Here is a 24,262-nt window from a genome sequence, read left to right as displayed (position 1 = left end):
TATGGTTTTTCCAGTAGTCATGTATGGACATGAGAGTTGGACTATAAAGAAAGCTGAGTTCTGAAGAATTGATGCTTTTGAACTGTGGTGTTGGAGAAGACTCTTGAGAGTCCCTTGGACTGCAAGGAGATCAAGCAAATCAATCCTAAAGGAGATCAGTCCTGAATACTCATTGGAAGGACTGATGCTGAAACTCCAATACTTTGGTGCCTGATGTGAAAAGCTGACTCATTGGAAAAGACCCTGATGCTAGGAAAGATTGAGTGCAGGAGGAGAAGGGGGCGACAGAAGATGAGATGGTTGGATGGCATCACCGACTCAATGGACATGAGTTTGAGCAAGCTCTGGCGGCTCATGATGGACAGGGAAGCCTGGCATGCTGCAGTGCATGGAGTCACAAGGAGTCAGACACAACTGAGAGACTAAACTGAACTGAACTGAACACAGTCAAAGGCTTTAGCATAGTCAATGAAGTAGAAATAGATATGTTTTGGAATTCCCTGGCTTTCCCTATGATTCAATCCTATTTGATTTCTGGTGCCTCTTCCTTTTCTAAGTCCAGCTTATATATCTGGAAGTTCTTGGTTCATGTACTGTTGAAGCCTAGCTTGAAGGATTTTGAATATTACTTTGCTAGCATATGAAATGAGCACAATTGTATGATAGTATAAATATTCTTTTACATTACCTTTCTTTGGGATTGGAGTGAAAACTCACCTTTCCAGTCCTGTGGCCTGTACTGAGTTTTCCGAATTTGCTGGCAAATTGAGTGCAGCACTTTCTCAGCCTCATCTTTAGGATTTGAATTAGTTCAACTGGAATTCCATCACCTCCACCAGCTTTGTTCGTAGTGATGCTTCCTAAGGCCCACTTGACTTCACACTCCAGGATGTCTGGCTCTAGGTGAGTGACCACACCATTGTGTTTAGCTGGGTCATTAAGACCTTTCTTGTATTGTTTTCTGTGTATTCTTGCCACCTCTTCTTAATCTCCTCTGCTTCTGTTAGGTACTTGACATTTCTGTTCTTTATTGTGCCCATCTTTGCATGAAATGTTCCCTTGGTAACTCCAATTTTCTTGAAGAGATCTCTAGTCTTTCCCATTCTATTGTTTTCTTCTGTTTCTTTGCATTGTTCACTTAAGGCTTTCTTATCTCTCTTTGCTATTCTCTGGAACTCTGCATTCAGTTGTTGTTGTTGTTGTTGTTGTTTTGCCTTTTAGCTCCTCATCATTTCTCACCTACTTGTATAACCTCCTCAGACAACTACTTTGCCTTCTTGTATTTCTTTTTCATGCAGATGGTTTTGGTCACCACCTCCTGTACAGTGTTATGAACCTCCGTTCATAGTTCTTCAGGCACTCTGCCTATCAGATCTAATCCCTTGAATCTATTTGTTACCTCACTGTATAGTCACATGGGATTTCATTTAGGCAGTACCTGAATAGTCTCGTGGTTTTCCCTACTTTATTCAACTTAAGCTTCTCTTTTGCAATAAAGAGCTCATGATATGAGCCAGTCACCTTAGGTCTTTTTTTTTTTTTTGCTGGCTGTATAGACCTTCTCCATCTTTGGCTGCAAAGAATATCGTTGATCTCAGTTCAATTTTGACATGTGGTGATGTCCATGTGTAGAGCTGTATCTTGTGTTGTTCAAAGAGGGTGTTTGCTATGACCAGTGTGTTTTCTTGGCAAAATTCTGTTAGCCTTTGCCACACTTCATTTTGGATCCACGGCCAAACTTGCCTGTTATTCCAGGTACCTCTTGATTTCCTACTTTTGCTTTACAATCCCCTATGATGAAAAAGAATCTTTTCTTGATGTTAGTTTTAGAAAGTGTTATAGGTCTTCCTAGAACCAATCAACCTCTACTTCTTCAGCATCAGTGTTTGTGGTATAGACTTGAATTACTGTGATGTTGAATGTCTTGCTTTGGAAAAAAAACAGATCATTGTGTTGGTTTTGTGATTTCACCAAAGTTCTGGATTTTGGACTCTTTGTTGACTATGAGGACTACTCCATTTCTTCTAAAGGGTTCTTGCCCACAGTAATAGATAAAATGGTTATCTGAATTATATTTTCCCATTCCCTTCAATTTTAGTTCACTGATTCCTAAGATGTCGATGTTCATTCTTGCCATCTCCTGCTTGACCACATCCAATTTACCTTGATTCATGGACCTAACATTCCAGGTTCCTATGTGATATTGTTCTTTACAGAATTAGACTTCACTTTTACCACCAAACGCATCCACAGCTGAGCGTTGTTTCCATTTTGGCTCAGCCTCTTCTCCATTCTTTCCTAGTATTATACTGGACACCTACTGACCTTGAGGACTTATCTTCTGGTATCATATATTTTTGCCTTTTCATACTGTTCATTGGATTCTTGAGGCAAGAATACTGAAGTGGTTTGCCATTCCCTTCTCCAATGGACCATGTTTTATCAGAACTCTCCATCATGACCTGTCTGTCTTACATGGCCCAGCATAGCATGGCTTATAGCTTCATTGAGTTACACAGGCTATGGTCCATGTGATTATTTTGGTTAGCTTTCTGTGATGGTGGTTTTCATTCTGGAGTTTGTAAGATTGTAGGAGAAGCTGCAACAAGAGAGTAGAAGGGACACAATCAAGATCAAATGCCATACCTCCAGGTGGGAAACCCACAAACTGGAGAACAATAATAAGACCAAAGACGTTCCCCTACTGTTTTGAAGTTTATAGGCTCCACATCCGGAGAAGGCAATGGCACCCCACTCCAGTACTCTTGCTTGGAAAATCCCATGGATGGAGGAGCCTGGTGGGCTTCAGTCCATGGGGTCGCGAAGAGTCGGACATGACTGAGTGACTTCACTTTCACTTTCCACTTTCATGCATTGGAGAAGGAAATGGCAACCCACTCCAGTGTTCTTGCCTGGAGAATCCCAGGGACGGGGGAGCCTGGTGGGCTGCCATCTATGGGGTCGCACAGAGTCGGACACGACTGAAGCGACTTAGCAGCAGCAGCAGCAGGCTCCATATCAGCTTTCCCAACCTGAGGATCCAGCAAAGGGACTGGGAATTCCCAGTTAATCTGACCTTGAAGGACAACGATATTTGATTACAGAACTTCCACAGGTCTGGGGAAAACAGAGACTCTTACAGGACACAAAAAACGCTTGTGTGCACCAGGATGCAGGGGAAAGAAGCCATGACCCCACAGGAGACTGAACAAGACCTGCCTGTGAGTGTTTGAGGGTCTCCCTTGGAGGCATGGGTTGGCATTGTCCTGCTGCAGGGACAAGGGCACTAACAGTCCTGGGAGGTGAGTGTTGGCATAAGCCCTTTTGGAGGTCACCAAGTAGCCTTACCATAGCAGTTGTAGACTCCAGGACTGGGTACCCACAGGCCATACAACTAACAGGGAGGGAGCACAGCCCCACCCATCAACAGACAGTTCTCTCCTTATCAATAATTTACACTTTAGAAAGACATATGCAATACAACAAATAGGCATTAAATAGTTTTCAATGGTTGCTATCTGGGGTATAAATGATGTAGGGAAGGAAGGAAGAAGAATTAGACAACAGAAAGGCCTTATCTATAGAGGAAAAATAGGGTGAGAGTAAAAAATATTTGCAATGATGGCTGAAGACTCTCCATATTTGTCAAGAGATATACACCCACTGATTCGAAAAGGATGTTGTTATTGTTCAGTTGCTGAGTCATGTCTGACTTTTTGTCACCCCATGGACTGGTTCCCACCAGGATCCTCTGTCCTGGGAGTCTACAGACAAGAATACTGGAGTGTGTTGCCATTTCCTTCTCCAGGGGATCTCCCTGACCCAGGGATTGAACACACATCTCCTGTAGCTCCTGCATTGGCAGGCAGATTCTTTACCTCTGAGTCACCTGGGAAGCCCATAATACCTAGACCAACTACTAAAATACTATAGAAAGAGGTATACTTAAAAACAGTATAGATAAAATATAATTTCATAAAATGCTCAATAAAACATAGGAAGAAAACAATAACAAACTAACAAACCAAAAAAAAAAAAAAACAAAAAACAAAACAAAAAAACAAAACACAGAGACTAAAATGAGAGAGATGCTTCAGCTTCATCATTGATCCTTCCAGAAAATACTCAGGATTGATATCCTTTACAATTGACTGGTTTTATCTCCTTGCAATTCAAGGGACTCTCAAGAGTCTTCTTCAATGCCACAGTTCAAAAGTATCAATCTTTCATTGCTCAGCCTGTTTTATGGTCCAATTCTCACATTCATACAAGACTACTGGAAAAGCCATAGCTTTGACTAAATAGAACATTGTCAGCAAAGTAATGCCTCTGCTGTTTAATACACTGTCTAAGTTTGTCATAGCTTTTCTTCCAAGGAACAAGCGCCTTTTAATCTCATGACTGCAGTCAACATCTGTGGTGATTTTGGAGCCCAAGAAAATAAAGTCTGGCACTGTTTCCATTGTTTTTCCATTTATTTGCCATGAGGTAATGAGATCGGATGCCGTGATCTTAGATTTTTGGTTTTTTTAATTTATTTATTTATTTTAACTGGAGGCTAATGACTTTACAATATTGTACTTGTTTTTGCCATACATTGATATGAATCACCCATGGGTATACATATATTCCTTATCCTGAACCCCCATTCCACCTCCATCCCCATACCATCCCTCAGGGTCATTCCAGTGCACCAGCCCTGAGCACCCTGTCTCATGCATCGAACCTGGACTGGTGATCTGTTTCACATATGATAATATACATGTTTCAATGCTATTCTCTCAAATCATCCCACCATCACTTTCTCCCACAGAGTCCAAAAGACTGTTCTTTACATCTGTGTCTCTTTTGCTGTCTCGCATATAAGGTCATCATTACCACCTTTCTGAATTCCGTATATATGCGTTAGTATACTGTATTGATGGTTTTCTTTCAGACTTACTTCATTCTGTATAATAGGCTCCAGTTTCATCCACCTCATTAGAACGGATTCAAATGCATTCTTTTTAATGGCTGAGTAATATTCCTTTGTGTTTATATACAAAACTTTTCTTATCCATTCATCTGCTAATGGACATATAGATTGCTTCGATGTCCTGGCTATTGTAAACAGTACTGCAATGAACATTGGTACACGTTTCTCTTTCAATTCTGGTTTCCTTGGTGTGTATGCCCAGCAGTGGGATTGCTGTGTCATATGGCAGTTCTATTTCCAGTTCTTTAAGGAATCTCCACACTGTTCTCCATAGTGGCTGTACTAGTTTGCATTCCCACCAACAGTAAGAGGGTTCCCCTTTCTCCACACCCTCTCCAGCATTTATTATTTGTAGACTTTTTGAAAGCAGCCATTCTGACTGGCCTCAGATGGTACCTCACTGTCGTTTTGATTTGCATTTCTCTGATAATGAGTGATGTTGAGCATTTTTTTCATGTGTTTGTTAGCCATCTGTATGTCTTCTTTGGAGAAATGTCTGTTTTGTTCTTTGGCCCGTTTTTTGATTGGGTCATTTATTTTTCTGGAATTGAGCTGCATGACAGGCCTGTATATTTTTTAGAGTAATTCTTTGTCTGTTGCTTCATTTGCTATTATTTTCTCCCATTCTGAAGGCTGTCTTTTCACCTTGCTTAGAGTTTCCTTCTTTGTGCAAAAGCTTTTAAGTTTAATTAGGTCCCATTTGTTTATTTTTGCCTTTATTACCATTACTCTGGGAGGTGGGTCATAGAGGATCCTGCTGTGATTTATGTCAGAGAGTGTTTTGCCTATGTTATCTAGGAGTTTTATAGTTTCTGGTCTTATGTTTAGATCTTTAATCCATTTGGAGTTTATTTTTGTGTATGGTGTTAGAAAGTGTTCTAGTTTCATTCTTTTACAAGTGGTTGACCACTTTTCCCAGCACCACTTGTTAAAGAGATTGTCGTTTCTCCATTGTATATTCTTGCCTCCTTTGTCAAAGATAAGATGTCCATAGGTGGTGGATTTATCTCTGGGCTTTCTACTTTGTTCCATTGATCTATATTTCTGTCTTTGTGTCAGTACCCTCTGTCTTGATGACTGTACCTTTTTAGTACACCCTGAAGTCAGGCAGCTTGATTCCTTCAGGTCCATTCTTCTTTCTCAAGATTGCTTTGGCTATTCAAGGTTTTTTGGATTTCCATACAAATTGTGAAATTACTTGTTCTACGTCTCTGAAAAATACCACTGGTCCTTTGATAGGGATTGCATTGAATCTATAGATTGCTTTGGGTAGTATACTCATTTTCACTATACTGATTATTCCAATACATGAACATGGTATATTTCTCCATTTATTTGTGTCCTCTTTGATTTCTTTCGTCAGTGTTTATAGTTTTCTATATATAGGGCTTTTGTTTCTGTACGTAGATTTATTCCTGAGCATTTTATACTTTTCGTTGCAATGGTGCATGGAATTGTTTCCTTAATTTCTCTTTCTGTTTTCTCATTGTTAGTATATAGGAATGCAAGGGATTTCTGTGTGTTAATTTTATATCCTGCAATTTTACTATTTTCATTGATTAGGTCTAGTAATTTTCTGGTGGAGTCTTTAGGGTTTTCTTTGTAGAGGATCCTGTCATCTGCAAACAGTGAGAGTTTTACTTCTTCTTTTCCAATCTGGATTCCTTTTATTTCTTTTTATTCTCTGATTGTTGTGGCTAAAACTTGGAAAACTATGTTGAATAGTAGTGCTGAGCGTAGGCACCCTTGTCTTGTTTCTGACTTTAGGGGAAATGTTTTCAATTTTTCACCATTGAGGATAATGCTTGCTGTGGGTTTATCATATATAGCTTTTGTTAAATTGAGATATGTTCCTTCTATTCCTGCTTTCTGGAGGGTTTTTTTTTTTTTTTATCAAAAATGGATGTTGAAATTTGTCAAAGGCTTTCTCTGCATCTATTGAGATAATCATATGGTTTTTATCTTTCAATTTGTTAATGTGGTGTATTACATTGATTGATTTGCATATATTAAAGAATCCTTGCATCCCTGGGATAAAGCCCATTTGGACACGATGTATGATCGTTTAATATGTTGTTGAATTCTGTTTGCTAGACTTTTGTTAAGGATTTTTGCATCTATGTTCATCAGTGATATTGGCCTGTAGTTTTCTATTTTTGTGCCGTCTTTGTCAGGTTTTGGTATTAGGGTGGTGGTGGCCTCATAGAATGAGTTTGGAAGTTTACCTTCCTCTGCAATTTTCTGGAAGACTTTGAGTAGGATAGGTGTTAGCTCTTCTCTCAATTTTTGGTAGAATTCAGCTGTGAAGCTGTCTGGTCCTGGGCTTTTTTTGCTGGAAGATTTCTGATTACAGTTTTTATTTCTGTGCTTGTGATGGGTTTGTTAAGATTTTCTATTTCTTCCTGGTTCAGTTTTAGAAAGTTATACTTTTCTAAGGATTCCTCTATTTCTTCTAAGTTGTCCATTTTATTGGCATGTAGTTGCTGATCGTAGTCTCTTATGATCCTTTGTATTTCTGTGTTGTCTGTTGTTGTTTCTCCATTTTCATTTCTAATTTTGTTGACTTGATTCTTCTCCCTTTGTTTCTTGATGAGTCTGGCTAATGGTTTGGGGGTTTTATTTATCTTCTCAAAGAACCAGCTTTTAGCCTTGTTGATTTTTGCTATGGTCTCTTTTGTTTCTTTTGCATTTATTTCTGCCCTAGTTTTTGTGATTTCTTTCCTTCTACTAACCCTGCAGTTCTTCATTTCTTCCTTTTCTAGTTGCTTTAGGTGTAGAGTTACGTTATTTATTTGACTTTTTTCTTGTTTCTTGAGGTAACCCTGTATTCCTATGATCCTTCCCCTTAGCACTGCTTTTACAGTGTCCCATAAGTTTTGGGTTGTTGTGTTTTTATTTTCATTTATTTCTATGCACATTTTGATTTTTTTAAAATTTCTTCTGTGATTTGTTATTCAGAGGTGTGTTGTTTAGCCTCCATATGTTTGTATTTTTACTAGTTTTTTTTTTTTTTTCCCCCTGTAGTTGACATCTAATCTTACCACATTGTGATCAGAAAAGAGGCTTGGAATGATTTCAGTTTTCTTGAATTTACCAAGGCGAGATTTATGGCCCAGGATGTGGTCTATGCTGGAGAAGATTCTGTGTGCACTTGAGTAAAAGGTGAAATTCATTGTTTGGGGGTTAAATATCCTATAGATATCAATTATGTCTAACTGGTCCATTGTATCATTTAAAGTTTGTGCTTCCTTGCTAATTTTCTGTTTAGTTGATCTATCCATATGTGTGAGTGGGGTATTAAAGTCTTCCACTATTATTGTGTTATTGTTAATTTCCCCTTTCATACTTGTTAGCATTTGTCTTACATATTGTGGTGCTCCTATGTTGGGTGCATATATATTTATAATTGTTATATCTTCTTCTTGGATTGATCCTTTGATCAGTATGTATTGTCCTTCTTTGTCTCTTTTTTCATGGCCTTTATTTCAAAGTCTATTTTATCTGATATGAGTATTGCTACTCCTGCTTCCTTTTGGTCTCCTTTGTGTGAAATATCTTTTCCCAGACCTTCACTTTCATTCTGTTTGTGTCCCTTATTTTGAGATGGGTCTCTTGTAGACAGCATATATAGGGGTCTTGTTTTTGTATCCATTCAGCCAGTCTGTGTCTTTTGGTTGGGGCATTCAACCCATTTACATTTTTTTTTTTTTAAATTCGTTTATTTATTTAAATTTTATTTTATTTTTAAACTTTACAATATTGTATTAGTTTTGCCAACCCATTTACATTTAAGGTAATTATTGATAAGTATGATCTTGTTGCCATTTACTTTGTTATTTTGGGTTCAAGTTTATACACCTTTTCTGTGTTTCCCGTCTAGAGAAGATCCTTTAGCATTTGTTGAAGAGCTGTTTTGCTGGTGCTGAATTCTCTCAGCTTTTGCTTGTATGTAAAGCTTTTGATTTCTCCTTCATATTTGAATGAGATCCTTGCTGGGTACAGTAATCTGGGTTGTAGGTTTTTCTCTTTCATCACTTTTAGTATGTCCTGCCATTCCCTCCTGGCCTGAACAGTTTCTATTGAAAGATCTGCTATTATCCTTATGGGAATCCCCTGGTGTGTTATTTGTTGCCTTTCACTTGCTGCTTTTAATATTTGCTCTTTGTGTTTGATCTTTGTTAATTTGATTAATATGTGTCTTGTGTTTTGCCTTGGGCTTATCCTGTTTGGGACTCCCTGGGTTTCTTGGACTTGGGTGGCTATTTCCTTCCCCATTTTATGGAATTTTTCCACTATTATCAACTCAAGTATTTTTTCATGACCTTTCTTTTTTGTCTTCTTCTTCTGGGACTCCTATGATTCGAATGTTGGGGCATTTGACATTGTCCCAGAGATCTCTGAGGTTGTCTTCATTTCTTTTAATTCTTTTCCTTTTTTCCTCTCTGCTTCATTTATTTCCACCATTCTATCTTCCACCTCAATTATCCTATGTTCTGCCTCAGTTATTCTACTGTTGATTCCCTCCAGAGTGTTTTTTTATCTCAGGTATTGCATATTCATTATTGATTGACTCATTTTTATTTCTTCTAGGTCCTTGTTAAACATTTCTTGCATCTTCTCAATCCTTGTCTCCAGACTATTTATCTGTAACTCCATTTTTTTTTTTTTTTTAAGATTTTGGATCATTTTTACTATCATTATTTTGAATTCTTTTTCAGGTAGACTCCCTATCTCTTCCACTTTGGTTTGGTTTGGTGGGTATTTAACATGTTCCTTTACCTGATGAATATTTCTGTGCCTTTTCGTCTTATTTAGATTGATGTGTTTTGGGGTGGGCTTTCTGTATGCTGGAAGTCTGTGGTTCTTCTTTATTGTGGAGGTTGCTCCCTGTGGGTGGGGTTGGACAAGTGGCTTGTCAAGATTTCCTGGTTAGGGAAGCTTGTGTCAGTGTTCTGGTGGGTGGAACTGGATGTCTTCTCTCTGGAGTGCAATGAAGTGTCCACTAGTGAGTCTTAAGATGTCTGTGGGTTTAGTGTGACTTTCGGAAGCCTGTATGTTGAAGCCCAGGACTATGTTCCTGTGTTGCTGGAGAATTTGCATGGTATGTCTTGCTCTGGAATTTGTTGGCTCTTGAGTGGAGCTTTGTTTCAGTGTTGGTATGGAGGCTTTTGGAAGAGCTCTTGTTGATTAATGTTCCGTGGAGTCAAGAGCTTTCTGGTGTTCTCAAGTTTTGGATTTAAGCCTCCTGCCTCTGGTTTTAAGTCTTATTCTTACAGTAGCCTCAAGACTTCTCCATCCATACTGCACCAATGATAAAGCATCTAGGTTAATTGAGAAAAGATTCTCCACAATGAGGGACACCCAGAGAGGTTCGCTGAGTTACATGGAGAAGAGAAGAGGGCAGAGAGAGATAGAGGTGACCAGGAGGAGAAGAGAGGGCATCAAAAGGGGAGAGAGCTATCTAGCCAGTAATCAATTCCCTATGTGCTCTCCACTGTCTGGAGTACCCAGAGAGGTTCACAGAGTTATATAGAAATGAGAAGAGGAAGGAAAGAGATAGAGATGACCAAGAGGAGAAGATGGGGAGTCAAAAGGAGAGAGAAAGATCTAGCCAGTAATCAGTTCCCTAAGTGTTCTCCACAGCCTGGTATATCAAAAGAGATTCACAGCGTTGGGTAGAGAAGAGAAGGTGGAGGGAAGAGATGGAGATGACCTTCATTTAGCTGTGGGGCCCATCCTAACAGCTTCAAGCCATCTGGGCAGATAAGGACTTGGTGTTCCCTCTTCTCACATCATGTATATCAGAGGTCCCTAAGTGCCAGCTCCCAGGCCTGCACAGAGCTCACAAATGTGTCTTGTTCAACCCCAATCAGGCACAATAGTAACCGTCTGCACAAGTTGTCTCTCAACAGAAGATCCTGATAAGATGCAGACAAAGTGCTGCCAGACCAGAAGAACTCAGGAGGGGCCCGATCTTATGTTGAGTTATAAGTCAGCTTTTTCACTTTCCGTTTTCACCTTCATCGAGAGATCTTTAGTTCCTCTTCGCTTTCTGCCATAAGGGTGTGTCATCTGCATATCTGAGGTTATTGATATTTCTCCTAGCAATCTCAATTCCACCTTGTGCTTCATCCAACCCAGCATTTCACTTGATGTACTCTGGATATAAGTTAAATAAGTGGGGTGACAATATACAGCCTTGACATACTCCTCTCCTAATTTGGAAGTAGTCCACTGTTCTATATCTGGTTCTAACTGTTGCTCCTTGTCCTGCATACGGTTTTCTCAGGAGGCAAGTAAGATGTTCTGGTATTCCCATTTCTTGAAGAATTTTCCACAGTTTGTTGTGATTCACACAGTCAAAGGCTTTAGTGTAGTCACTGAAACAAAAGTAGATGCTTTTTCTGGAATTCTCTTGGTTTCTATGATCCAATGGATGTTGGCAATTTGGTCTTGGTTCCTCTGACTTTTCTAAATCCAGCTTGAATATCTGGAAGTTCTTGGTTCACGTACTGTTGAAACGTTGCTTGGAGAATTTTGCACATTACTTTGCTAGCGTGTGAAGAGGTACATTAGATAATGACAAAAGTGTGTAGCTGCCAGGAAGACCTAGCAGTCCTAAATGGGCATACACCAACAATAGAACTGTAAAATATGTAGGATAAATCTGTTGGAACCAAAAGAGGAGAGAGACAAAGCCACAGTTATAGCTGAAGCCTTTAACATACGTCTCTCACTTGACAGAACTAGACAGAAAATCAGCAAGGGTATAGAGCTCTTACAACATCATCAATGACAGAATCTAATTAACGTTTATAGAACACTCCACTCAACAACAGGATATGCATACTTTTCAAGTGTTCATGGAACATATACCAATATAGATAGATGATATTCTGGGATATAAAAAAATTATACAGAGTGAAGTAAACCAGAAAGAAAAACACCAATACAGTATACTAATGCATATATACGGAATTTAGAAAGATGGTAATGATAACCCTGTATGCGAGACAGCAAAAGAGACAAAGATGTATAGCACAGTCTTTTGGACTCTGTGGGAGAGGGCGAGGGTGGGATGTTTTGGGAGAATGGCATTGAAACATATATAATATCATATAAGAAACAAATCGCCAGTCCAGGTTCGATGCAGGATACAGGATGCTTGAGGCTGTTGCACTAGGATGACCCAGAGGGATGGTATGGAGAGGGAGGTGGACGGGGCTTCAGGATGGGGAACACATGTACACCCATGGCAGATTCATGTTGATGTATGGCAAAAACAATACAATATTGTAAAGTAATTAGCCTCCAATTAAAATAAATAAATTTAAATTAAAAAAATAATGAAATAAAATGAGGTTAACGTTGACAAATAAATAAATATTAAAAATTAGCAAATTTAAAGAATGGAAGTACAGAGTGTTTTCTCTGACATTAATAAATTCAAAATAGAAATCAGAAAAAAAGTACCAAGGAAGTCTATAAATATTTGAATTATATAAAAAACACTTCTAAAATAATGCATGTTTTAAAGATGAAGCCTCAAGGGAACCAAAAATACATGGAAAATTTTGAAAACTCAGAAGTGACCACAGGACAGGAAAAGGTCAGTTTTCATTCCAATCCCAAAGAAAGGCAATCCCAAGGAATGCTCAAACTACCGCACAATTGCACTCATCTCACACGCTAGTAAAGTAATGCTCAAAATTCTCCAAGCCAGGCTTCAGCAATACATGAACCGTGAACTTCCTGATGTTCAAGCTGGTTTTACAAAAGGCAGAAGAACCAGAGATCAAATTGCCAACATCCGCCGGATCATGGAAAAAGCAAGAGAGTTCCAGAAAAACATCTATTTCTGCTCTATTGACTATGCCAAAGCCATTGACTGTGTGGATCACAATAAACTGTGGAAAATTCTGAAACAGGTGGAAATACCAGACCACCTGACCTGCGTCTTGAGAAATCTGTATGCAGGTCAAGAAGCAACAGTTAGAACTGGACATGGAACAACAGATTGGTTCCAAATAGGAAAAGGAGTACGTCAAGGCTGTATATTGTCACCCTGTTTATTTAACTTATATGCAGAGTACATCATGAGAAATGTTAGACTGGAAGAAAAACAAGCTGGAATCAAGATTGCCGGGAGAAATCTCAATAACCTCAGATATGCAGATGACATCACCCTTATGGCAGAAAGTGAAGAGGAACTAAAAAGCCTCTTGAGGAAATGAAAGAGGAGAGTGAAAAAGTTGGCTTAAAGCTCAACATTCAGAAAACGAAGATCATGGCATCTGGTCCCATCACTTCATGGGAAATAGATGGGCAAACAGTGGAAACAGTGTCAGACTTTATTTTTTGGGGCTCCAAAATCACTGCAGATGGTGACTGCAGCCATGGAATTAAAAGACGCTTACTCCTTGGAAGGAAAGTTATGACCAACCTAGATAGCATATTCAAAAGCAGAGATATTACTTTGTCAACAAAGGTCCATCTAGTCAAGGCTATGGTTTTTTCAGTGGTCATGTATGGATGTGAGAGTTGGACTGTGAAGAAGGCCGAGCACTGAAGAATTGATGCTTTTGAACTGTGGTGTTGGAGAAGATTTTTGAGAGTCCCTTGGACTGCAAGGAGATCCAACCAGTCCATTCTGAAGGAGATCTGCCCTGGGATTTCTTTGGAAGGAATGATGCTAAAGCTGAAACTCCAGTACTTTGGCCACCTCATGTGAAGAGTTGATTCATTGGAAAAGACTCTGATGCTGGGAGGGATTGGGGGCAGGAGGACAAGGGGACGACAGAGGATGAGATGGCTGGATGGCATCACTGACTCGATGGACGTGAGTCTGAGTGAATTCCAGGAGTTGATGATGGACAGGGAGGCCTGGCGTGCTGCAATTCATGGGGTCGCAAAGAGTCGGACATGACTGGGTGACTGAACTGAACTGAACTGAGCAAAAATGAAAATTAAACATATCAAAATGTGTGGGATGCCACAAAAGTAGTGGTGAGAGGGAAATTTGACCTCCAAGTACTTACATTAGAGGAAATACTTCTAATTAATAATTTTAGCTCCCGCCTCAAATAACTAGAAAAGAGGAGCAAAACAAACGTATGGCAGGCAGAATATAGGGAATAATACAAATAAGACCAGATATCAATGATTCAAAACAGGAAGAAAACAATAGGGAAATCAATTAAACAGAAAGCTGATCATTTGAAAAATATGTAAAATTGAAAAACCTCTAGCAAAATTAACAGAAAAGAGAGAAGACACAAATTATGGACATCAGGAACGGAACAGAAGCTATCACTACTAAACCCACAGACTTCAAAAGAAGAGCAAGGGAATACTCTGAACAACTCTCAGTTCAGTTCAGTTCAGTTGCTCAATCGTGTCCGACTCTTTGTGACCCCATGAATCACAGCACGCCAGGCTTCACTGTCCATCACCAACTCACGGAGTTTACTCAGACTCACGTCCATCGAGTTGGTGATGCCATCCAGCCATCTCATTCTCTGTCGACCCCTTCTCCTCCTGCCCCCAATCCCTTCCAGTGTCAGTCTTTTCCAATGAGTCAACTCTTCGCATGAGGTGGCCAAAGTACTGGGGTTTCAGCTTTAACATCATTCCTTCCAAAGAACACCCAGGGCTGATCTCCTTCAGAATGGACTGGTTGGATCTCCTTGCAGTCCAAGGGACTCTCAAGAGTCTTCTCCAACACCACATTCAAAAGCATCCATTCTTCAGCACTCAGCTTTCTTCACAGTCCAACTCTCACATCCATACATGACTACTGGAAAAACCATAGCCTTGACTAAACGGACCTTTTGTGGAAAAATAATGTCTCTGCTTCCAAGGAGTAAGCATCTTTTAATTTCATGGCTGCAGTCACCATCTGCAGTGATTTTGGAGCCCAGAAAAATAAAGTCTGACACTGTTTCCACTGTTTCCCCATCTATTTCCCATGTAGTGATGGGACCAGATGCCATGATCTTCGTTTTCTGAATGTTGAGCTTTAAGCTAAGTTTTTCACTCTCCTCTTTCACTTTCATCAAGAGGCTTTTAATTCCTCTTCACTTTCTCCCATAAGGGTGGTGTCAACTGCATATCTGAGGTTATTGATATTTCTCCTGGCAATCTTGATTCCAGCTTGTGCTTCTTCCAGCCCAGCGTTTCTCATGATGTATTCTGCATATAAGTTAAATAAGCAGAGTGACAGTATACAGCCTTGATGTACTCCTTTTCCTATTTGGAACCTGTCTGTTGTTCCATGTCCAGTTCGAACTATTGCTTCCTGACCTGCGTATAGGTTTCCAAGACGCAGGTCAGGTGGTCTGGTATTCCCATCTCTTTCAGAATTTTCCACAGTTTGTTGTGATCCACACAGTCAAAGGCTTTGGCATAGTCAATAAAGCAGAAATAGATGTTTTTCTGGAACTCTCTTGGTTTTTCCATGATCCAGCAGATGTTGGCAATTTGATCTCTGGTTCCTCTGCCTTTTCTAAAACCAGCTTGAAAATCTGGAAGTTCACAGTTCACGTATTGCTAAAGCCTGGCTTGGAGAATTTCGAGCATTACTTTACTAGCATGTGAGATGAGTGCAATTGTGTGGTAGTTTGAGCATTCTTTGGCATTGCCTTTCTTTGGGATTGGAATGAAAACTGACTTTTTCCAGTCCTGTGGCCACTGCTGAGTTTTCCAAATTTGCTGGCATATCCAGTGCAGCACTTTCACAGCATCATCTTTCAGGATTTGAAATAGCTCAACTGGAATTCCATCACCTCCACTGGCTTTGTTTGTAGTGATGCTTTCTAAGGCCCACTTGACTTCACATTCCAGGATGTCTGGCTCTAGGTGAGTGATCATACCATCATGATTATCTTGGTTGTGAAGCTCTTTTTTTGTACAGTTCTTCTGTGTATTCTTGCCACCTCTTCTTAATATCTTCTGCTTCTGTTAGGTGCATACCATTTCTGTCGTTTATCGAGCCCATCTTTGCACGAAATGTTTCCTTGGTATCTCTAATTTTCTTGAAGAGATCTCTCGTCTTTCCCATTCTGTTGTTTTCCTCTATTTCTTTGCATTGATCGCTGAAGAAGGCTTTCTTATCTCTTCTTGCTCTTCTTTGGAACTCTGCATTTAGATGCTTATATCTTTACTTTTCTCCTTTGCTTTTCACTTCTCTTCTTTTCACAGCTATTTGTAAGGCCTCCCCAGACAGCCATTTTGCTTTTTTGCATTTCTTTTCCATGGGGATGGTCTTGATCCCTGTCTCCTGTACAGTGTCACAAACCTCCGTCCATAGTTCATCAGGCACTCTGTCTATCAGATCTAGTCCCTTAAGTCTATTTCTCACTTCCACTGTATAATCATAGGTGATTTGATTTAGGTCATACCTGAATAGTCTAGTGGTTTTCCCTAATTTCTTCAATTTAAGTCTGAATTTGGCAATAAGGAGCTCATGATGTGAGCCACGGTCAGCTCCCAGTCTTGTTTTTGCTGACTATATAGAGCTTCTCCATCTTTGGCTGCAAAGAATATAATCTGAACAACTCTAGCTGTGTAAATTAAATAAGTTTCATGAAATGGAGAAATTCTCCAAAAAAACACTACCACAACTATTCCAATATAGAATAGATAACTTGAATAACCCTGAAACTATTTAGAAAATTTTAAAAAATTAATTTAATTTTAAAACTCCCCAAACGAGAACTTCCATGCCCATTTGCTTTCCCTGGAAAATTCTACGAAATTGTTAAACAGAATTAACCTCAACTCTTAACAGTCTCTCCAGAAAGCAGAATTGGAAAGAACACTTTTCCATTTATTTTATGTCTTAATTTTATGTCTTTTACATCTTAATTTTATGTCTTAATGTCCTGATACCAATTTCAGGTAAAGAGAGTACAAGAAAATTACAAACTAAATCTTTCATGGTTATAGATGTAAAAATCATCATCAAAGTATTAACAAATAGAATTCAACTATATATAAAAAGAAATGACCCCATGACCAAAAGAGATTTATTCTAGAGATGCAAGGTTAGTTTGTTATTCAAAAATCAGTCAATGTTACATATCATATTAAAAGGCTAAGCAAGAAAAATATCATGATTATGTCCAGAAATACAGATAAAACACTTGACAAAATTCAACACATATTTATGATAAAATCTCTTAAAAAACTATGAGTTGGGGTGAGGGGGGGCGTGGGAGTACTTTCTCAATTTGATAAAATACATCTGCAAATAGCCTTTGGCTAGCTAACATTACACTTGTGAAAAAATGAATGCTGTCCCACTCAGATCATGAGCAAAGCAAGGGTGTCCACTCTCAGCACTGCTAGTCAATATAGCTCTAGAGGCTAGACAAGAAAGTAAATTAAAGACATACAATATGGAAAGAGAAATAAAACTGTTCTTGTTTTCAGATAACATGATTTGGAATGTTGGAAATCCTGATAAGTCAAAAACAAAACAAACTCCTATGTCGAATAAGTGAGTCAACAAGATTGCAAAATTAAGATCAGCACTATAAATAGCAATGTGCATGTGGAAACTATGTTTACAAAGTATGAAACCACTTACAAGTATTCAGAAGCATGAAATACCTAAGTTTGACAAAGATTTAACAAAAAATGTATAGTGCTTTTTGCTGAAAACTACAAAATGCTAATAAAAGAAATCAAAGGAGATTTGAATAGAAGGACACTGTATTCAGGGTTTAGAAGATGAGTCAATATAAAAAAGACACAAATCCTCCCAAATCAATATACAAATTTAACAAATTTCCCATCAAAATCCATGAAAGATTTTTGGTAGATATAGACAAAATTATTCTAAAATTTATATGGCAAGGCAAAAGAACTAGAATAGCTAAAAGAATCTTGAGATATAAAAATAAAGTGGTAGAAATCACACTTCCTGATTTCAAAACGTATTACATAGCTACAGTGATTAAAACTGGGTGATATCAGCAAAGGGACAGACATATAGATAATTGGAACAAAATTGAGAAGCCAGAAATTGACCCATAGAAGTATAGCCAAGTGATTTTTGACAGGTGAAAAAGTAATCCAACAAAGGAAGGACAGTCTTTACAACAAACGGTGCTGAAGCCATTGCATATCCATAAGCAGGATAGACCACTGCTAAGAGGTAACTCTAGTACCATCAAAAGCTGCAATAATACAGCTGTCCCTCCACTAAAGGATGGGCCAGGCTCCCCGCCCCCCAACCCCGAGAAAATGACTTTAGAAATAACAGTAAATAACTCTGCTTCCCTCTCATAATAAGGAGTCAGCCCTTCTGCTCCTTAGTTGGGGTCTGCAGTCCTTGGCATTTCTTGCCACAGTGGACAATAGAAAAAGGCTCCAAACACCTTGGACTGTGGCTACCCTGGGCCTCATACCCAAAGGACAAAGTTGCCATTTTGCTGATGACAGTCCTCCTCCTGAAGGAGAGAAAATACCATGGTGCTTTGAGGAAGCCTTTGTGCCTTTGATTTTCCAAATCCAGGCAACACTTTGACTGTGACCCCACCAGGTGAAAACCTTTGGTTTATTTTTATTTAATCTGGGATTACAGTGTATCCTGCCCAACAACTTGGAGTTGTCTATAAGCAATATTGGACATGGATGGAAGACATGGATGGGGGAGGAAGGATTAGATAAAAGACACTCACCCAAGCAAGGAAATGTATGCTATGTTGATTTATACGAAGTGTCAATGAGAGAGACCTCTTACCCCTGATTTCTCACCCCTGATTTTAGTACTAATTGCTAGTATCTTAACTGAATAGATTACAAATTAGAAAGACTTGAGCCAGCCCTATAAAATGCTATTATTCTTATGCTAATGATTATTATTATAATCTTAGTAAGTGGTAATATACCTTGCTTCTCATGCTAGTACATGTGCACACATGCATACACATACATTATACATACATTTTACACATTGTAGGCTCTTTTATAACAAAGTTTAAACCACTATGGTAAAGGAGATAGCCATAACAGAAGAGATGGGCAGTGTGGGCAGGGAGAGGTACTATTTGTTGACTGCCCACCATGTGCCATATACTCTGCTTGGGAACTTTTCCTGTCTTAGCTCATTTAACCCTTACCACACAACCTGTGAAAGGTAAGTGCTGTTATTATTCCTGTTTTACTTATGAGGAGACCAGGGTTGAGAGAAGTAAAATAAGATAATCAGATTATATCACTCTCCTGCTTCTTAAATTTCTATAACAATTGTCCCTTCTCCAGAAGATAAATGTACTAACTCCTTATCTCAGTCCCTAGGCTGTATTCTGGCAACTTACCTACCTTCATCTCAGATACTTTCTCCCCCTATACACACACCTCTTGCAGTAGATGTTCCAGCCACACTGACCTTTTTTCAGTTCCTCTAATGTGTCATGTCCTTTTCAGTTCCAGGGCCATTGCTAATAGTATTCTCTCTGCCTGAAATACTCTACTCAGTGTCTATCTGCTACCCACCAGCTACCTCCTACATATTCTCCAGGTCTTAGCTTAGATGTCACATTCTCAGGTTCTCAAGGAAGCTTCCCCTGACTGCCCCCTTGACTATGGTGCCCCTCAGAATATGTTAGAACCCTTTGGTGTGTCTTTCCATTGTAATCTACATCTCATCCGTATTATTCATCACTTTGTTTTACACGTGTTGAGGGTCTATTTTCCTCATTAGAGGAAGCTTCTTCTCCACAGACTGTCCTGTTCTCTGCTCTATCTCTAGCAGCTAGTACAGTGGCTGGCATGTGATAGACGTTCCATAAGTATTTGTTGAATAAATGTATCATTAAGCCCTCTATAATTGGTACAGAATCAGTGCACAATGAATACAATTAAACTATAAATATAGTTGTTATTCATATTGTCTAAGGGCAAATAGCTAGTCAGAGGCAGAATTAGGAATTATTCTCTATCTGAATCTAAAGCTAATGTTCCTTTCATAATATGGTTCTGCACAAATGGGTTCTAGGCCCAGCACTGCCACAGACTGGCTGTATGAATCAGAGTGAGGCACTGTATCACTCTGAATCTCAGTTATCCCTTTTGTAGATTGAGGTAGAGATAGTGAAATTTAGAGTGCTCTATATATCATCTCAGTTCAGTTCAGTCGCTCAGATCAGATCAGATCAGATCAGATCATATCAGTCGCTCAGTCGTGTCCGACTGTTTGCGACCCCATGAATCGCAGCATGCCAGGCCTCCCTGTCCATCACAAACTCCCGGAGTTCTCTGAGACTCACGTCCATCGAGTCAGTGATGCCATCCAGCCATCTCATCCTCTCGTCCCTTCTCCTCTTGCCCCCAATCCCTCCCAGCATCAGAGTCTTTTCCAATGAGTCAACTCTTCACATGAGGTGGCCAAAGTACTGGAGTTTCAGCTCTGGCATCATTCCTTCCAAAGAAATCCCAGGGCTGATCTCCTTCAGAATGGACTGGTTGGATCTCCTTGCAATCCAAGGGACTCGCAAAAGTCTTCTCCAACACCACAGTTCAAAAGCATCAATTTTTCGGCACTCAGCTTTCTTCACAGTCCAACTCTCGCATCCATACATGACCAGAGGAAAAACCATAGCCTTGACTAGACGAACCTTTGTTGACAAAGTAATGTCTCTGCTTTTGAATATGCTATCTAGGTTGGTCATAACTTTCCTTCCAAGGAGTAAGCGTCTTTTAATTTCATGGCTGCAGTCACCATCTGCAGTGAGTCGCTCAGTCATGTCCAACATTTTGGGATCCAATGGACTACAGCACGCCAGTCTTCCCTGTCCATCACCAGCTCCTGGAGTTTGCTCAAACGTGTTTCTCGAGTCGGTGATGACATCCAACCATCTCATCTCCTGTGGTCCCCTTTTCCTCCTGCCTTCAGTCTTTCCCAGCATCAGGGGCTTTTCCACGAGTCAATTCATATCAGGTGGCCAAAGTATTGTAGCTTCAGCTTCCGTTCTTCCAATGAACATTCAAGATTGATTTCCTTTAGGATTGACTGGTTTGATCTCCTTGAAGTCCAAGGGTCTCTCAAGAGTCTTCTCCAATACTGCAATTCAAAAGCATCAATTCTTTGACGTTCAGCTTTCTTTATGGACCAACTCTCACATCCATACGTGACTACTGGAAAAACCATAGCTTTGACTAGACAGACCTTTGTTGACAAAGTAATGTCTCTGCATTTTAATATGCAGTCTAGGTTTGTCAGAGCTTTTCTTCCAAGGAGCAAGCACCTTTTAATCTCATGGCTGCAGTCACCATCTGCCATGATTTTGGAACTCAAGAAAATAAAGTCTGTCACTGTTTCCATTGTTTCCCAATCTATTGCCATGAAGTGTTGGGACCAGATGCCATCATCTTTATGTTTTGAATGTTGAGTTTTAAGCCAGCTTTCTCATTTTCCTCTTTCACTTTCATCAGGAGGCTCTTTAGTTCCTCTTTGCTTTCTGACAAAAGGGTGGAGTTATCTGCCTATATGAGGTTATTGATATTTCTCCCAGCAGTCTTGATTCCAGCTTGTGCTTCCTCAGTCTGGCATTTGCATGATGTACTTTGCATATAACTTAAATAAGCAGAGTGACAATATACAGCCTTGATGTACTCCTTTCCCAATTTGGAAGCAATCCATTGCTGCATATCTGGTTCTAACTGTTGCTTCTTGACCTGCATATATGTTTCTCAGGAGGCAAGAAAGGTGGTCTGGTATTTCCATCTCTTAAAGAATATTCCAGTTTGTTATGATCCACATAGTCAAAGGCTTTAGCATAGTCAGTGCAACAAAAGTAAATTGTTTTTTCCAGAATTCTTTTGCTTTTTCTATGATCCAATGGATATTGGCTATTTGATCTCTGGTTCCTCTGCCATTTATAAATCTGGCTTGTACATCTGGAAATACTCAGTTCACCTACTGTTGAAGCCTTGCTTGGAGAATTTTAAGCATTACTTTGCTAGCACGTGAGATGATTGCAATTGTGCGGTAGTTTGAACATTCTTTGGCATTGCCTTTTTTTGGGATTGGAATGAAAACTGACCTTTTCCAGTCCCGTGGGAACTGCTGAGTTTTCCAAATTTGCTGGCATATTGAGTGTAGCACTTTCTCAGCATCATCTTTTAGGATTTTAAATAGCTCAGCTGGAATTCCATCACCTCCACTGACTTTGTTCATAGTGATGCTTCCTAAGGCCCACTTAACTTCACACTCCAGGAGTCTGGCTCTAGGTGAGTGATCGTACCATCGTGGTTATCTGGGTCATTAAGATATTTTTTGTATAGTTTTCTGTGTGTTCTTGCCACCTCTTCTTAACACCTTCTGCTTCTGTTAGGTCCATACCATTTCTGTCCTTTATTATGCCCATCTTTGCATGAAATGTTCCCTTGGTATCTCTAATTTTCTAGAAGAGATCTCTAGTCTTTCCCATTCTGTTGTTTTCCTCTATTTCTTTGCATTGATCACTGAGGAAGGCTTTCTTATCTCTCCTTGCTATTCTTTGGAACTCTGCATTCAGATGGATACATCTTTCTTTTTCTCCTTTGCCTTTTGCTTCTCTCTCTCTCTCTCTCTCTTTTTTTTTTTTTTTTTTTTGACAATTTATAGGGTCTTCTCAGACAACCTTTTTGTATTTCTCTTTCTTGGGGATGGTTTTGACCACAGCCTTCTGTAAAATGTTATGAACCTCCATTCATAGTTCTTCAGGCACTCTATGAAATCTTATCCCTGGAATTTATGTGTCACTTCTACTGTATAATCATAAGGGATTTGATTTCGGTCATTCCTGAATAGTGTAGTGGTTTTCCCTACTTTCTTCAATTTAATTCTGAATTTTGCAGTAAGGAATTCATGATCTGAGACACAGTCAGCACCCAGTCTTGTTTTTGCTGACTATGTAGAGTTTCTACGTCTTTGGATGCAAAGAACGTAATCAATCTGATTTGAGTGTTGACCATCTGGTGATGTCCATGTGTGGAGTTGTCTCTTGCATTGTTGAAAGAGGGTGTTTTCTATGACCAGTGCATTATCTTGTCCAAACTCTGTTAGCCTCTGTCCTGCTTCATTTTGTACTCCAAGGCCAAAACTGCCTTTGATTGAGTCTCTCCTGCAGAGTCACGGATCAGCAGTGGCCACCATGGGGACAGGGGCTCTGGCTGCAGCAAACCTAGAAGGTGCTGTGTGTGGCATAACTCTTCTTGAAGGAGGTTGCCTTTAGCCCCATCATAGAACCACCAAGCAGATGGCCCCAAAACTAGAAAACAATTATATCAAAGAAGTTCTCACACTGTTGCAAAAGTTGTAGGGCCCACAACAGATTCCCCAACCTGGATTTCTGGCAAAGGGACTGAGACTCTAGGGAGCCCTGAGTAATCTAGAGGAAAAGAATAGAAGTCTAGATGTGAGGGGCTCCAAATAGTGGATTAATCGACAAGGAAAAACCATTATCATCCCTCTGTAAGGTAGTTGAGCAGATATCCCAAGAACACTCAATATGTTTATTATGCCCTTTAGCCTGGTAACTCCCATCAGGCCATGTGGAATAGTGGGTGGCATTAGAGAGCCCTGAGTTCAAACGCCAACATCCCATTTACTAGCTCTCTTGTCTTGGGCAACTTACCACCCCAAACCCCCAATTTACTTTTTTACAAATGGGATAATAACATCCATCCTTTTAACCTTTCCTAAGGTAAAAGCAATATAATAACTTGAAAAGAAATTTTTGAATATTGAAAGGAAAAAATCCCCCTATCATCAGCTACCCACTAACATAATTCTTTCTGTGGTTCTGTGCCATTGAGGGTCACTTTTTGAGGCAGGAGCCACAGGCAGTGTTAATAAAGGAGAGAGAATGAAGAAAGAAACAGGCTGAGGTCAGAGGCCAGGGTGTGGATCAAGAATAACCATGGGATGGATGGACTGAGGCAGATGAGAAAGCCAGCTAGAGAGGTAGAATAAAGGAGATACCTATTCTGAGTAATAGATAATGGTTAGACAGAACTTGAGAACCAGAAAGTAGAGAGCAAGTTGGAGGACAACAGTGTGCCCTAGAGTGGCTTCCTTCCTAAATTTTAAGGCTCTTTCACTTAGGCAGGCTTCAGTGGTCCCAAAGAGCCTTGAAACTGTACTCTTGTCAATTTTGTTTAGTCACATGCATGTGTATTTTGAAATTGCATCTTAGTGTATATACGTTCTTATTTTTTTTACTGAGTATCTTCAACATTTTCTGTGTCACAAGTCTTAATAATGATTCTTTTTAGTATCTGCCAAACAGTCCAATT

General features: G+C 39.6%; 1 protein-coding gene across 7 annotated transcripts in view; it reads left to right on the top strand.

The window, feature by feature from the left end:
* Nucleotides 1-24,262, top strand: part of ZC4H2 (zinc finger C4H2-type containing) — a 78,045-nt gene that overhangs the window by 21,260 nt on the left and 32,523 nt on the right. The window contains exon 2 of one of the 7 annotated variants that reach the window (XM_086390098.1): nt 8,000-8,137. The exons of the other annotated variants lie outside the window; for them this stretch is intronic. The gene's annotated coding sequence lies outside the window, so the exon portion shown is untranslated. The remainder of the gene's footprint in view (nt 1-7,999; nt 8,138-24,262) is intronic. 7 annotated transcript variants of the gene reach the window in all.

The sequence above is a fragment of the Bos grunniens genome, chromosome X (assembly GCF_055505025.1).
Source record: "Bos grunniens cultivar Pamir isolate PY7600 chromosome X, Bosgru_T2T1.0, whole genome shotgun sequence".
In the NCBI taxonomy this organism is placed as follows: domain Eukaryota; kingdom Metazoa; phylum Chordata; class Mammalia; order Artiodactyla; family Bovidae; genus Bos; species Bos grunniens.
Note: the sequence above shows the minus strand (reverse complement) of the source record. Positions and strands in the feature narration are given on the sequence as shown.